Below are 15,227 nucleotides of genomic sequence, written 5' to 3'. Positions count from 1 at the left end.
GTGTTATTTATTTGTCAAAAGATATAGTTTTTTAAAAAGATTGTACATATTCAACCTTTAACAAGTATATCTCTTAATCTAATAACCTATAATTAGATACATCAGACTTAAAACAAGATGTAATACTTCATTTGTTGACCTCATGGCCTCTAGTCTTGCTCCAAACGAAGGACACAATTCATTCTCTTGTCAACAATACTCAAAAAGACTAATCTAAAAACACATTTAATAATATTATGGATTATCATTGTAACCCTGTATGTCTGCTCTCAGGATAATAATCGTAGTGAAAGTATGAGATGTGTGACTTTATTGAAAAATGGTCCCTGTTAAATGTCAAACAAAAGAAGCTGTTAAGCAGTACAGCTGCTGAGATTGTGTGGACATTGCCCTGGGCAGGTTACCTGCAGATTCCTAAATGTGTTTTCCTGGAGCAGAAATAGCTGCAGCAACACTGGCGTCTATGGAGGATTATATGGTGAAGACACACCTCGACATAAACCTGCAGTCTGCAGCACTCTTCTGACAAGTCACATACATTCATAAATCTAGATTGGTCCTTACTGGTCTTTCAGCAGGTCATGCAGTCTGTTATTTTCCTGCTGCCAATGTTTCCTCATTCTCATCTTCGTATCTGTGTTCCACATACATCTGTCACCGGTTATGCATTATCATCTTATTCTATGCGTTTGCAATGATGTTTGTTTTGTGTATTCTTATGTAGTTCTATATTGTGTTTAATTTAGTAGTGTGGAAACAATATGTTGTCTTTTTTCTTACATTATGAACTATTATATTACTACAGTATTATTGACGGTGCTTCCTGACTACCGCTGGTTCACTGTGCCACTCACCTGCCGTCGAGATCATCACCAAGCTTATCCACTAAGTTCAGCATGGAATTCAAGCGGCTGTATTCCACGGCCTCCGTCTGTTACCGAATATTAACAGAGAGCTGCTGGACGGAGCTCTGGCAGGAGATAACTTAATGTAGTCATCCCGGTTTAAACATAACTCACCTCAGGGTAGATGTGCGTCTGGTCGCAGCTCCCTCACACTCCTACTCCAAAAACATGGCTTTGCTTTGAACACAGGCTTCCCCAAGAAACTTCTTTTCCTGTTGGGTTTCCCTCTATCCTCCTCCTCTTCCTCTCTCTGTCCCGCTCGAGCTTCAGGACGTTCCTCCAAGAATTAGCCGGTTGTAGTTTCGGGCGGGGATCGAGCTCATTGGCCTGCTGTCATAGCCTACTGTCGGTGTGTGGACTGATGCTGCGTTCATGTGCCGTGGGAGGTCGGAACCTTCCGACCTCCAACTAGGCAAAGTGAACCGGAACGCTTGGGACCTCCTACCCACGAACTCGGGGGAAATCAACCTACCCCGACCTCACCAGGATCAAGTCGGAGAACAATGGCGGCGCCCGTGGAGACACAAGCCATGAGAGATAAAACTTCAAGGAACAGTCTATAAACTCCATGCGTGTAGTGTTGTATAAGACACTGCAATGTAAGACAACTTTGAATTTGAACTTTCAACATGAATATTCTGGTGTGTAAATATGTCGCTATAATCTCTTAGCATGAATATATATAGCCGAGCTAAATATAATATAATTTTATTTTTATTTATTTTAGTTTGGGTCGTATATTCACGTTTTCTTCTATTGTGAACTCCCCCAAAATCGTTTTCTATTGTAAATGGGTTCCACATTATTTGGGTATATGCCTTACCCTTTTGTTTCCCTGGGGCAGTAAATTGGCGTTGCACCTCTGTGTTTAGCCAAGTTATGTTTATATCTCTCTCCCTTTAAAGTTTTTGTTTGTCGCTTTTAAATAATGATATGATAATGTACACTGCCTGTGACATGCTGCTAAGCATGCGTGTCCAATTCCTGTTGTTCAGAGAACTTATTAGGTTATTAAGTTATTAGGTTGTTGTGGAAAAAAACGGACTTTTATGTGTACTAAAATATGCGAGAATGTAGCTTAATGCTAGCAGTAGTTGCTACGGGGTTTCCGAGCCCTGTGAGTTAGAGCACGGATTAAAAACTCCACTGCGTGTCTGTGTGGACATCTTGAGTACTGTTGTATGATTGTATGTATAATTTTTTTCATTTTTCTTCCTTAATTCTGTAGTGTGGAGAGAGATGCTGTGTATTGGACTGTATGTGCCGCCCCTTTTGCTCTCTGTTCCTTTGAAAAGGCATGTCTGTTATTGAGGTTTCTATTATAGTTTATTGGGAAAATATAAAAGTAGTTGATGTGAGTGGAAAAAAATAAGGTAAATTAGTAGAATTTACTAAAGATCCTTTTCTAAATATAGATTTTTTGTCTTATTTTGTATATATTTTATATACTGGTTTTATTTTACTAATTTCTTTTTAATTGTTTTATGCTTTATTCACATTTGATAATTTCCATGTGTGCATTGTTAGTTATATTTTATGAAGCTTGAGTGAGCACTGACGCTCGGAGCTGTGTGGAGAGAGATGCTGTGTATTGGACTGTGTGTGACGCCCTTTTTGCTCTCTGTTCCTTTGAAAGGGGGGAGTAAACCCACACAACTCAACTCCAGTGCGTGCCTCGCTCATTAGGCCACAACACAGAAAAGTGATTTGTTACAAATGGTGCCATGACCCGTATCCTTCAGATCAGCTGCTGCAGATCGCCACGGTTATGCTGTGAGCAAATTAGCATATCGTACAGGAAGCAGACAGGATACGCTGATTGTTGGGACCTTCAACAAAAAATTTTTTTATTGTGGCTGTTTTTCTGCAATTTATTATTATTCCTCACGTATGGTGCCTCTGTGTAAAGTGTCTCTGTACAGTTAAATTTTATTTAATGTAATTTCCACTTGTTAACCATATTCATTGTGTTTGAAATATAATGGGTTTTACACCATTTGGAAGGGATAGAGGGTTCTATTCTACACAGCCTGATGCAAATGAGAATACAGTGGATTACTGGGTTCGGCTCAATACAGCAGCTGAGCATGCTGACCAGCATCTAAGGAAAAGTGGAGAAAAGACGGAGAACATGTCAGCGCAAATTGCTAAGATGTTCATCAGGAATTGTGTATTTAAAAGTGTATTTCGGTGTAAGCCTATTAGCAAATGATCAGCTCTGGAGGTTCAAGAAGCTATCGATGAACACCAGAGGGAGCATCAGGCAAGGAGGAGGCCCATCAGAGCAGAGAAGTTTCAAAAGGGTGACGGCTGACTGCCTGTCAACCTGTAGTTGAGGAGCTGCCTGCAATGGGAGCAAGTGAGACAAAGGTGAATGCAGTCACCACTTCAGAAACAGGGGCCTTAGAACGACTACTAAGCATGCTGGAAGGCGGGAAATTGAACCGCTCACACTCGGGAGGGCAAAGTGTGAGCGCGTCATGCCAGAAGACAACCTACACTTAATGTATGAGGAGATCTGCAAGAATGCACCAAATGGCAGTGTCACCATTTTCCAGAATATGCACAACCTTGAGAAGGCAGATGATCTATTCTACACTGATGTGCTAGTGAATGACCTAATTAAACTATATGCAATGCTAGACGCTGGTTGGATGGCTTGTACAATGAGTGAAGAAGCGGAAGAGGAGCTCCACAAGACAGGGTTGCTATCAGAGGATGCGCTGTCCAGTAAAGACATTTTTCTGGTGGGTTGTGGTGGTGTGCATGTGCAGCCCAAGTTCATTCACCAGTTAAAGTTGAGAATCTATGGACAAGAGGCTATCGTGCCCACATTAGTTGTGCCAGGCAAGCGTGACTAAATGATAGTAGGCACCAATATGCTGAAACACCTGGTACAGCGGTTCAAACAAGATCCCAGCTACTGGCGTGTGGTGAGTAAAGCTGACTCCACTGGTGAACCAGGCATCGAACAGTTTTTGAGCATGCTCTCAGGCATAACAAGATGCAAAGGTGACATCATCCCAGATGTCATTGGAACTGTAAAGCTAATTAATGCTGTGATGCTAATGCCAACAGGCTCCCATCTCAGAAGGAAGTACCATACTGGTGGAACCGTCAAGATCCCATTCAAACTGGAAGAGTATCATGGTAGGGAGAACTGTGGCGTCAATGAGCGGAGACAGATGGGTCCCTGTGAAGGTCGTGAACCCAAGTGACAAGCCTGTAACACTGAGGAGGAACATGAAGTTAGCTGACGTTTCACCATGTGTGGCACTTGAAGACTTCGAGCTCAGAGTGGACTACGTTGCTAGCACAGAGGTAAAAGCACAAGGCCAAAGCATAAGAGTAAACACTGACTGTGTCTCTGACATCTTTTTAACCCCTACCCTTCAGGATAAGCTCGCTGGTCTCAGGTTGGATGACACACACATCCACATCTATATATCTATCTCATCTCCTCTTCAACCGCTTGTCTGGGGTTGGGTCACGGGGGCAGCAGCTCTAGCAGGGGAACCCAAACTTCCCTTTCACGGGCCACATTAACCAGCTCTAACTGGGGGATCCCGAGGCGTTCCCTGGCCAGTGTGGAGATGTAATCTCTCCACCTAGTCCTGGGTCTTCCCCGAAGCCTCCTCCCAACTGGACATGCCTGGAACACCTCCCTTCGGAGGTGTTCCAGGCATGTCCTTACTAGATGCCCGAACCACCTCAACTGGCTCCTTTCAACGCTAAGGCGCTGTGGCTCTACTCTGAGTTCCTCACGGATGGCTGAACTTCTCACCCTATCTCTAAGGGAGACTCCAGCCACCCTACTGAGAAAACTCATTTCGGTCGCTTTTACCCGCAACCTCGTTCTTTCGGTCATGATCCAGCTTTCATGAGCATAGGTGAGAGTAGGAATGACGATTAAATGTTAGATTGAGAGCTTTGCCTTCCGGCTCAGCACTCTTTTTGTCACAACGGTGCGGTAGAGTGACTGCAACACCGCCCCCGCTGCTCCGATTCTCCAGCCAAACACACGCTCCATCGTCCCCTCACTCGTGAACATGATCCCGAGGTATTTGAACTCCTTCACTTGGGGTCAGGACTCATTCCCTACCTGGAGTAAGCAATCCACCGGTTTCCTGCTGAGAGCCATGGCCTCAGATTTAGAGGTGCTGATCCTCATCCCAGCCGTTTCACACTCGGCTGCGAACCGATCCAGTGAGTGCTGAAGGTCACTAACCGACGATGCCATCAGGACCACATCATCTGCAAAAATCAAAGACGAGATCCTCAGCCCACCCAACTGCAGCCACTCCCCAACACGACTAAGCCTCGATATCCTGTCCATGAAAATCACGAACAGGATTGGTGACAAAGCGCACCCCTGGCGGAGGCCAACCCCCAGCGGGAACGTATCCGACTTACTGCCGAGGATCTGGATACAGCTCTCGCTTTGGGTGTACAGAGATTGGATGGCCCACAGAAATTACCCCCTCACCCCATACTCCCGCAGCACCTCCCACAGTATCTGCCGAGGGAGCCGGTCATATGCCTTCTCCAGATCCACAAAGCAAATGTAGACTGGATGGGCATACTCCCAGGCCCCCTCCAGGATCCTTGCGAGAGTGAAGAGCTGGTCCGTTGTTCTACGTCCAGGATGGAATCCCCACTGTTCCTCTTCAATCTGAGGTTCATCTATAGGATGAACCCTCCTTTCCAGCACCTTGGAGTAGACTTTACCAGGGATGCTGAGTAGTGTGATACCCCTGTAATTGGCACACACACCCTCTGGTCCCCCTTTTTAAATAGAGGAACCACCACCCTGGTCTGCCACTTCCTTGGCACTGTCCCAGACTTCCACGCAATGTTGAAGAGACGTATCAACCAAGACAGCCCCTCCAAACCCAAAGCTTTCAGCATTTCTGGACGAATCTCATCAGTCCCTGGGGCTTTGCCACTGTAGAGTTGTTTGACTACCTCAGTGACTTAAGCCAGAGATATTGACAATGATTCCCCTTCAGCCTCCAGCTCTGCCTCTACAAAAGAGGGCGTGTTGGTCTGATTAAGGAGTTCCTCAAAGTGCTCCTTCCACCGCCCGATTACCTCATCAGCTGAGGTCACCAGCGTCCCATCCTTACTGTAAACAGCTTGGACGGTTCCACGTTTCCCCCTCCTGAGGTGTTGAATGGTTTTCCAGAAGCATCTTGGTGCCGCTCGAAAGTCCTTCTCCATTACTTCTCCGAACTCCTCCCACACCAGCTGCAGCAGAGGCTGCAGCCCTTCTTGCCCGTCGGTACCTTGCAACTGCCTCCGGAGTCTTCTGGGATAACATATCCCTGAAGGCCTCCTTCTTCAGGGTTACCGCCCCTTGAAGCACCTAAGACCTTGAGCCACAGTTCACCGCTGCAGCTTCATCAATGGAAGATTTGAACATTGTCCACTCTGGTTCAATGCCCCCAACCTCCACAGCGATGCCAAAAGCTCCGCCGGAGGTGTGAGTTGAAGATCTCTCGGACAGGGGCCTCCTCCAGACGTTCCCAGTTTGCCCCCACTACTCGTTTGGGCTTACCTGGTCTGTCCAGAATCTTCCCCCATCCTCTGACCCAACTCATCACCAGATGGTGATCAGTTGACAGCTCTGCCCCTCTCTTCACTCGAGTGTCCAAAACATACGGCCTCAGATCAGATGATACGATCACAAAATCGATTATCGACCTTTGGCCTAGGGTGCTCTGGTAGCACGTACACTCATGAGCATCCTTCTGTTCGAACATGGTGTTAGTTATAGACAAACTGTGACTAGCACAGGAGTCTTATAACAGACGACCGCTCTGATTTAGATCAGGGAGGTCGTTCCTCCCAATTACACCTCTCCAGGTATCTCCATCATTGCCCACGTGGGCGTTGAAGTCTCCCAGCAGAACTATGGAGTCCCCTACCGGAGCCCCATGCAGGACTCCATTCAGGGTCTCTAAGAAGGCAGAATACTCTAAACTGTTGTTCGATGCATATGCACAAACAACTGTCAGGGTTTCCCCCCCTACCACCCGAAGGCGTAAGGAGGCGACCCTCTCATCCACCTGGTTGAACTCCAACACCGCGGCGCTCAGCTGGGGGTTTGTGAGTATCCCCACACCCGCCCGGTGCCTCACACCCTGGGCAACTCCAGAGAAGAATAGGGTCCAACCCCTATCCAGGAGTACGGTTCCAGAACCGACACTGTGTGTGGAGATAAGCCTCACCAGATCTAACTGGTAGCGCTCCACCTCCAGCACAAGCTCCGGCTCCTTCCCCGACAGAGATGTGACATTCCACGTACCCAGAGCCAGCCCCTGCTTCCCGTGTCTGGTCCGTCGAGGCCCCTCACCTTCACTGCCACCCGTGCAGCAGCGCACCCGACCCCAGCGGTTCCTCCTGCGAGTGGTGGGCCCAAAGGATGGAGAGGAGGGAGGTGCCACGTCACTTTTCCGGGCTGTGCCAGGAAAACCCAGGCCACCAGGCGCTTGCCGGCGAGCCCTCCGTCTGGGCCTGGCTCAAGACGGGGGGCCCGGGCTTCCTCCCGGCAGGGTCTCTCTGATTCTTCCTCGTTTGTCCATAGAGTCTTTGTGAACCATTCTTAGTCCAGCCCCTCGCCTGAGACCACTCTGTCATGGGAGACCGTACCAGGAGCACTAGACTCCAGACAACACAGCCCAAAGATGATTGTTCATTTCTGGATTAACTCGAACTTTCAGTTTGACTATGAGAAGGCCTCAGCCTTGCTTAGACAAAGGAGAAAAGACTAGGCCCAAAGCCTGGCAGCCTTTGTGTCTGAGAGCATGGTCACAAACAAAGGCTTGCCATGCAACCTTCTCCCCCACAGGTAACACCCAGGTGTGCATTATTCAAGGGACCCCCAAACTGTTAGTTCATTGGCTGACCTGACCTCTGGTGATGACATCATCTGTCAAACTGTAGGACACCCACTTCTTCGATCTCTCTCTCTTCGAATCTCCACACTCAACTTGACGCGTTCCTGCTGGATCCAGGGACCATCTGCTCGCTGTCCCTCGGCCCTGAAAATGCCCTGTATGGTGTAGGATCACTGGAAAAGGTTAACCAATCGGTTATCCACTCAACTGAGCAGAACAAAGAGCGATCTGAGTCCTTCATTTGTCACATTTTTGGACATTTTACAAATTTTGGATTTTTCATCCAAAATTTTCCAAAAGTCGTTTCATTGAATTCCACCTCTCTTCCACAGGAGTAGACATCCAGCTGTACTTACAAACAAGTATAAAGTGGTGTTATCTGATTAATTCTTCAAATTTAGCTAAAGCGATTTGAGAAGATTGATAACCTCTGTAAGCCTGATAGTTACCCTTAAGATTTTGCTATTGCTGCTAGCTATTCAAGTTTGGTTTAGCATTTGAATATCACATATTCAATGCAATCTAATGAGTCTTGTCATAAGTTGTTGCTAAATTAAGTGCTCCTTCCCCTTAACTCATAGCGTGCCCCCGGCCCTATGAACCAGAGAGCTTGAACTGTTGGAATAGCCTTGCATTTCAACCTGAGTGGAGATAGATAGAGCCACAGTGTGCTACCAGCCCTGTGAAATAAAGTTACATACCCAGATGTTTCTTTCACGTGTCTCAGCTTGAGTAATACTTTACAGATATTATTCCCTGACTGACTTCCCTGCATCTCAGTTAGTGTAAATTCTGGTCCCAGAATCACATAGTGCTGTTGCTGCCCCTCCCCATGCAGGAAGCAAGCTACCCACATAGTGTAGATCAGAGGAACTGTTGTTTTAGGCTAGTGTACTGCCGAAGTCACATCACAAGGTGCCTGCCAAGCAACACCAGAGCCAAAATAATTGCATTGTTGTACTAGACAACAAGTTTTAATCTCACCTTCCATTTGAAACAATAGAGAACCCACGTGTAGAGAATTTCATTTCTTACCTAGCACAGAGCCTTAAACCTGGCTACCCTGAGTTCATTAACACATTGAACTTTAGTGAATGCAGCGACACATCTAAAGGGTCAGTGTTGAGATGTTTGCTCCTGAACTTTCACCGGCAAACTAACATTGTCTGTCAGAGCAAAACAGCATTAGAAAAGGAGATAGAATCCCTTAAAGCTCAAAATGCTAGTCTAATTAGTGAAGTTCAGATAGCAAATCACAAAGTCCTGCGTTATTTAGAAGATTTGCACTCAGCAGAGTCACAGCTCTTCTCCCACAAAAAGGAATTGTTAGGGCTCAGATCAAAAACTCTTGCCCCACCAAAGTCATTCAGCCACGCTGATTCTGGCTTTTCAAATTCAAATTTCTCCCTCAATGAGAGATTAATGCCCTCTCCAGAGCAGACCAGGAAAGTTCAGTCCGGCTCCACCTCCTCGCTGAATCACTTTGAGAGTGATGACAGAGCTAGCATAGTCTTGCCTTAACAAACGATGACCTCACAATGTCCCCGCTTTGAAGAGCTTGAGCTTCTAGCTAAAGATATGGACATGTTTGATCCAGACAACTGCGATCATAACATTCAGGACCATTTTAGGGAATTAGATCCAAAATCTAATTGATCTGCCCAATGCAACACAGAGAGAGAAAGTTAAACTTGTGTGGAAAACCAGCTCAAAAGCTGTCCACAAAGTTATACAGTCTCAACCTGCCAGAGTCAGAAATGACTACAATGAGCTCCGTCATGCACTGACAGAAGAATTCTCTTCTACTGCAGACGAAATCACTTCTTTGGTTGCAGCTAGTCAAATTAAACATTCCCGTCAAGAGAGTCCCAGAGACTACTATAGATGTTTGAGACACGTATACTTTCAGGGAAGGAATGCACCAGGCTTAGAAGAGAACCCAACTTTTAAGTCCCTGTACTTGCAGAATCTTCATCCTTGTATACGTACGCACGTTATTCTTGAGACAAGAAAAGATAACCTCTATCTTAACGAGGTTAGGAAAATAGCACAGGTGGCTTGGGTAACTGTTGTCAATTGCAAAACAAGGGAAACAACATCTGCTTGCAGCAGCTCAAACACCGTGAGGTCACACAGACCTTCTGTCTCAGAACCCCACCCTCAGAACAAATCGAAAGGGGGGGACAAAGACAGCATAGGGAAGCAGAGCATAAACGCCATGTCCGCCAGCTGCCACGGGATAATCATGCCCAGAGCAGGAGCTGTAGAAGGCCATATTCTGAGATTCTGGCCCGGCATAATGACCTGCCAAACCACTGCTCAGATGATGACCACAGCATCTCTGACCGCAGCTCAGAATCCGACAGTGACAGCGCCTCTGAGTGTCTTTCTGTATACGGCTACAGGCAGCGTTACAGCCCTGAGAGTTAAGAAGAACTTCAAACAACAGAGCTCCAGAGGCCGCTCCTCTCGGTTCTGTAGGTAACAGTCCGTCTGTACTGATAGTAAGATTAATGCAAGCTTAGCAGCCTTACTTTTCTTACAGTTAAATTGGTAAACTTTGATTTGTTAGCAGCCGCAGCAAACTCAATAAGACCCAAATTGTAATTGGACTTAACACCTTGTACAAACTTTGCAAATACTTTTGGATCCACTCCTTGTATTTTGAAATAAGCTCAATGGTAAACACTAGTTTAGGACACATCTCATGATTGACACACCAGTCATACACCTGTCCTCATGCAACTGACAGCTGCATCACATCTGTATCTCACCCGACATTTACATAACTAACACTTCTGTTCTCACTAACCTGAAGAGTAGCTGAGAAACAATGTTTATTATGTATTTCGTATAGTGCCATTGTCATGTTTAGATTTTGTTTTGTAACTTTTGTTCTTGCCTAGCCGAGATATTAGTAGTGTTTAGCAAATTCCCAGTTGATGAAATAACTGCCCAAAATGTTGCAGACACTAAATTAACTTACAAATGAACTCTGTTCATCTATGGACTGTGAAACCGCACATCGGTTCATCCGCCTCAGCCTTGCTTAGACAAAGGAGAAAAGACTAGGCCCAAAGCCTGGCAGCCTTTGTGTCTGAGGGCATGGTCACAAACAAAGGCCTGCCATGTAACCATCTCTCCCACAGGTAACACCCAGGTGTGAATTATTCAAGAGACCCCCAAATTGTTAGTTCATTGGCTGACCTGACCCCTGGTGATGACATCATCAGTGTCTATAAAACTGTAGGACACCCACTTTTTCGATATCTCTCTCTTCGAATCTCCACACTCAACTCGACGCGCTCCTGCTGGATCCAGGGACCAGCTGCTCGCTGTCCCTCGGCCCTGAAAATGCCCTGTATGGTGTAGGATCGCTGGAAAAGGTTAACCAATCGGTTATCCACTCAACTGAGCAGAACAAAGAGCGATCTGAGTCCTCTTTTGCCTAAGAGCAACAACCAAGACAAGAACCTTTCTGAAACCAGCCACTGGCATCAAGCAACGCAAAACATCTCCCATCTCATGGACTGGTAACTAATCACCAACTGGGCTTTACTACATGTTATAGGACTGTATGAACGGCTAGATAGAATTGTTACTTTGTCATAACCTGAATAAGAACTGAGATCTCCAGCCTGCTGGCTTTTGTGTAACTTAATGTTCACACCTTCTCTGCAGGGGTCCAAGCCCCACACCTCTCCTCTTTGTCTTATTCACACACTTGCTTTGCTTGCGGTTGTCCATCGAGTCCGATGATGACTTCCACTTCTTTAACGGTGAGATCTTTGATGGCTAAATAGCCCTATCCTGGACCCACAGGTGCTGTTGCAGGTGGGGCATGTAAAAATGTTGTTGACGTTGCTGTCAGCCATGGATGCATTTTTTCTTAAAATTCGTTGCTGTCTCCTCGCAATCCTTTCCTCTTCCAGTGATCGAGTCCCATCCAAACATGTCTGCCGCCAGTTGTTACGATCAGCAGCAGTGTCTTCCAGATGGTCAGGGTTCATTTTGCACCTCTTAAGCGTTGTTTTAAGTTAGTCTTTAAAACGCTTCTTCTGGCCTCCTGCAGAGCGCTGGCCTTGGTGTAACTGTCCATAAAACACTTTGCGGGGCAGACGGGTGCTGGGCATTCTGATGACATGCCCAACCCAACGCAGTTGGTGCCGGGCGATTGTGGCCTCAATACTTGAGCAGCAGGTTCTCCTGAGGATCTCAGTGTGGGCCACTCGGTCACGCCAAGTGATTCCCAAGATACGCTGGAGACAGCGGATGTGAAACTGTTCCAGGGACTTGATGTGACGGCTGTAGGTGACCCAGGTTTCAGAGCTGTAAAGGAGGGTGGAGATGCAGATCGCTTGGTAGACAGATATTTTTGTGCTGACATGGAGGTTCTTGTTCTGAAAGACCCGGCGCCTGAGACGCCCAAATGCAGCTGATGCTTTTTTGATTCTTTTCTGGATCTCATTATCAATGGTACCATCTTCAGATATGACGCTGCCCAGATATTTGAATGTGGCTCATCAGCCTCTGAAGCATCACTTTGGCCAGGACCTTTCCAGCTACAGCAAGAAGGGAAATTCCCCTGTGATTACCACAGTTGGCCTTGTAACCTTTGTTTTTGTAGATTGTGACAATTCTTGCATCTCGCCATTGCTGTGGGATGTTTTCCTCTGCCCAAACATTGGTGATGCAGCAATGTAGTGCTTTAGTGCAGAGGTAACTTAAACAGTTCTGCCGGAATGTTGTCACAGCCAGGAGACTTGTTATTCTTTAGGGACCGAACTGCTGACAGGACTTCCAGGAAAGTTGGAGGCTGGTCAAGGCTTTCAATTAGGGGAAATTCAGGTCCACATCAGAATTCTGATTTAGAAGGGTGCTAAAATGTTCAGCCCACCGCTCAAGGATGCTATTCTGGTCTTTTAGGAAATTCAGCCCATCTGCTGTTTTCAGAGGGGTGATGCAGTGACTTGTTGGGCCATAGATAGATTTGACTGCGTTGTAAAAGTTATGCATGTCATTTCTATCAGAAAAAGTCTGAATCTCGAGTGCCTTCTCCTTCCACCACCTGTTCTGAATGGTCCTTAGTGTTCTCTGCACATTTTGGCGTTCTTTCTGCCATTGTCTTCTGGCGGTGATAGATGAGGATTTTCTTAGGCTTTCCTGGTGTGCTTTGTGCATGTTATTGAGCAGGTTCTTGATTGACTCTGAGTTGTTATCAAACCAGTCTTGGTGATTCCTGGTCTTATAGCCGATTGTTTGGGCTGCTGCCTCATGAAGGGCTGTAGTAAAGGAGGCTACCTGCTGTTCAGTGGCATCTTCACTGCTTGGAAGGGGCTCCAGCTCATCTAGCTTCCCAGCCAAGGAGCGACGGAACTCGTCCCGAGCAGTGGTGTCCTCCAGGCGGGCACAGTTCAGCCGCATCCTGCTGGATCCACTCTTTCGGATGGGGGGACGCACCTTCAATGAGACCATGGCCATGATCATGCGGTGGTCTGTCAAGCACTCTGCCCCTCTCATGGACCTGGTTAAACGGACGTCACTGATGTCACAACGTCTCACAATGACATAATCAATCAGGTGCCAATGCTTTTAACGTGGGTGCATCCATGATGTTTTATGTTTGGTCTTCTGTTGAAATATGGTGTTGGTGATGGTGAGGTTGTGCTCTGAGCACAGGGTAAGTAACCTCATGCCATTTGAGTTTACCTGACCAACTCCATGCCTGCCAAGTGCCCCGTTCCATACTTCACTGTTCTGCCCAACACGAGTGTTGAAGTCCCCAAGCAGAAAGATCTCATCGCTCTTGGGAATCCGGTGCAGAGTCTCATCCAGTAGCTGGTAGAAAGAGTCTTTAACCTCATTGTCAGATGGCAGGGTTAGTGCATATACACTGAGAAGTGTGGCATAGCGGTTCTCTGCCAGAGGAATACGGAGTTTCATCAGTCTTTCACTGATTCCCACAGGTGTTTCATTGAGTCATGACAGTAGTGTGTTATTAATGGCCAGTCCGACCCCGTGTAGATGTTGTCCACCTTGAGGATAGCCTTTCCAGTAGAAGGTGTATCCCAGGCCTTCCTCTGTTAGAGATCCTTCATCAAGAAGCCTGGTTTCACTCAGGGCAGCAATGTCAATGTCATAGCGGTTCAGTTCGGCTGCAATAAGGGCTGTTCTTCTATGGGGTCTGTCAGATCTATAGGAGTCCAAAAGGGTTCTTATGTTCCATGTTGTCAGTTTTAGGTTGAAAGATTTCTTTGTTTGGTTTTGACCGCAGAGACGGAATGACCTGACAGGCGCGGTGACCTGTCTAGGTTTTGGTTGAGTGGACGTTGTTTAGGCCACCTTTTCTAGGCCCCTCCTCCACTTGAGGTGAGCAGTGCGGTCCCTAAATAGGGCTGCTCAGTCGCACAAGGGTCTGCAGAGAACAGCTGCCACTCAGCCCCAGCTGTTAGCGACCGGTACCCTGTGCCACTGACGTGCAGGGCTCTGACTAAGAGCTCCCAGTCTATTCAAACCTGCTCCCGTTGCCAGACACCCCATCGCCGTCAGACTTCAACCAGGTGTAGGTCCAGGTAATATTCACCGTGGTCAGAGGTGGATACCTGCGCATAGATGTTTTTAGAGTGCTGTAGGGGGTGCTCTTTCCCCAGTAGCACTATCTTCACCATGATGAGGAGTACCTGATGGCATGGGAGGGCCCAGGACGACCAGTTCCCCAACCTGGTTGCAGGAGGCTGCCGGGACCTATTATATATATATATAGTTGCTGATGTATTAGCTATAATTAAATAGCGCTTCAGTATGGAGTAGGACTTGGCTCAAAAAGACATATACATATCGAAATATGTATAAATATGCATAGATTTATAAATAAACAGATACAAATAAAAAACATGACATAAAAATAAGCGAACTAATTTGTTTAAATATGTTTTGTAAAAAAAAATTGAAAATAAATTTGCTTAAAATTTGTGTTTGGATTCCGCATTTGTGTATCGCTTTACTGCTTTTCTCTCGATGACGTTCTTTTGAGACATTCTTACCGCAGATCAGATTCATATATAAAGGCATTTAAATGTGATCACACCCTCCCTGTTCAGCCAGCAGGGGCGCTGTTGGAAAGCTGTTGACTTTTTTTCTCTTTTTTTGGTCACATAAGACCTTTTTTAAGAACTTCAAATCATATATACAGACAGTATAAAAAAATGCACTTTTTTAACAAAACAATAGCACTAGTGTGAGAACCAAAAAATAAATAATTTCATTATCAGACATCTTGTCTGTGTTTACCGTTGATGTTTTATTGCCTCTTACACAGTGGCTGGGCCACAAATACATCAGACATTTTTATAAATAAATAGTTGCATTTTTAAATGAGCTTAACTCTCAACAGTAACTAAGAACCAATGTACAAGCAGGAATG

General features: G+C 46.2%; 1 protein-coding gene across 1 annotated transcript in view; it reads right to left on the bottom strand.

The window, feature by feature from the left end:
• LOC310951368 (rho guanine nucleotide exchange factor 10-like protein) overlaps positions 1 to 1,154 on the bottom strand; it is a 121,977-nt gene extending 120,823 nt beyond the window's left edge. Inside the window, exon 1 of the mRNA XM_083919563.1 lies at positions 1,020 to 1,154. The gene's annotated coding sequence lies outside the window, so the exon portion shown is untranslated. The remainder of the gene's footprint in view (positions 1 to 1,019) is intronic.
• Between the last annotated feature and the right edge of the window lie 14,073 nt (positions 1,155 to 15,227).

The sequence above is a fragment of the Echiichthys vipera genome (assembly GCF_963691815.1).
Source record: "Echiichthys vipera genome assembly, chromosome: 9".
Classification (NCBI taxonomy): domain Eukaryota; kingdom Metazoa; phylum Chordata; class Actinopteri; order Perciformes; family Trachinidae; genus Echiichthys; species Echiichthys vipera.
The sequence above is the reverse complement of the archived record's forward strand: the minus strand, read 5'-3'. Positions and strand labels throughout refer to the sequence as shown.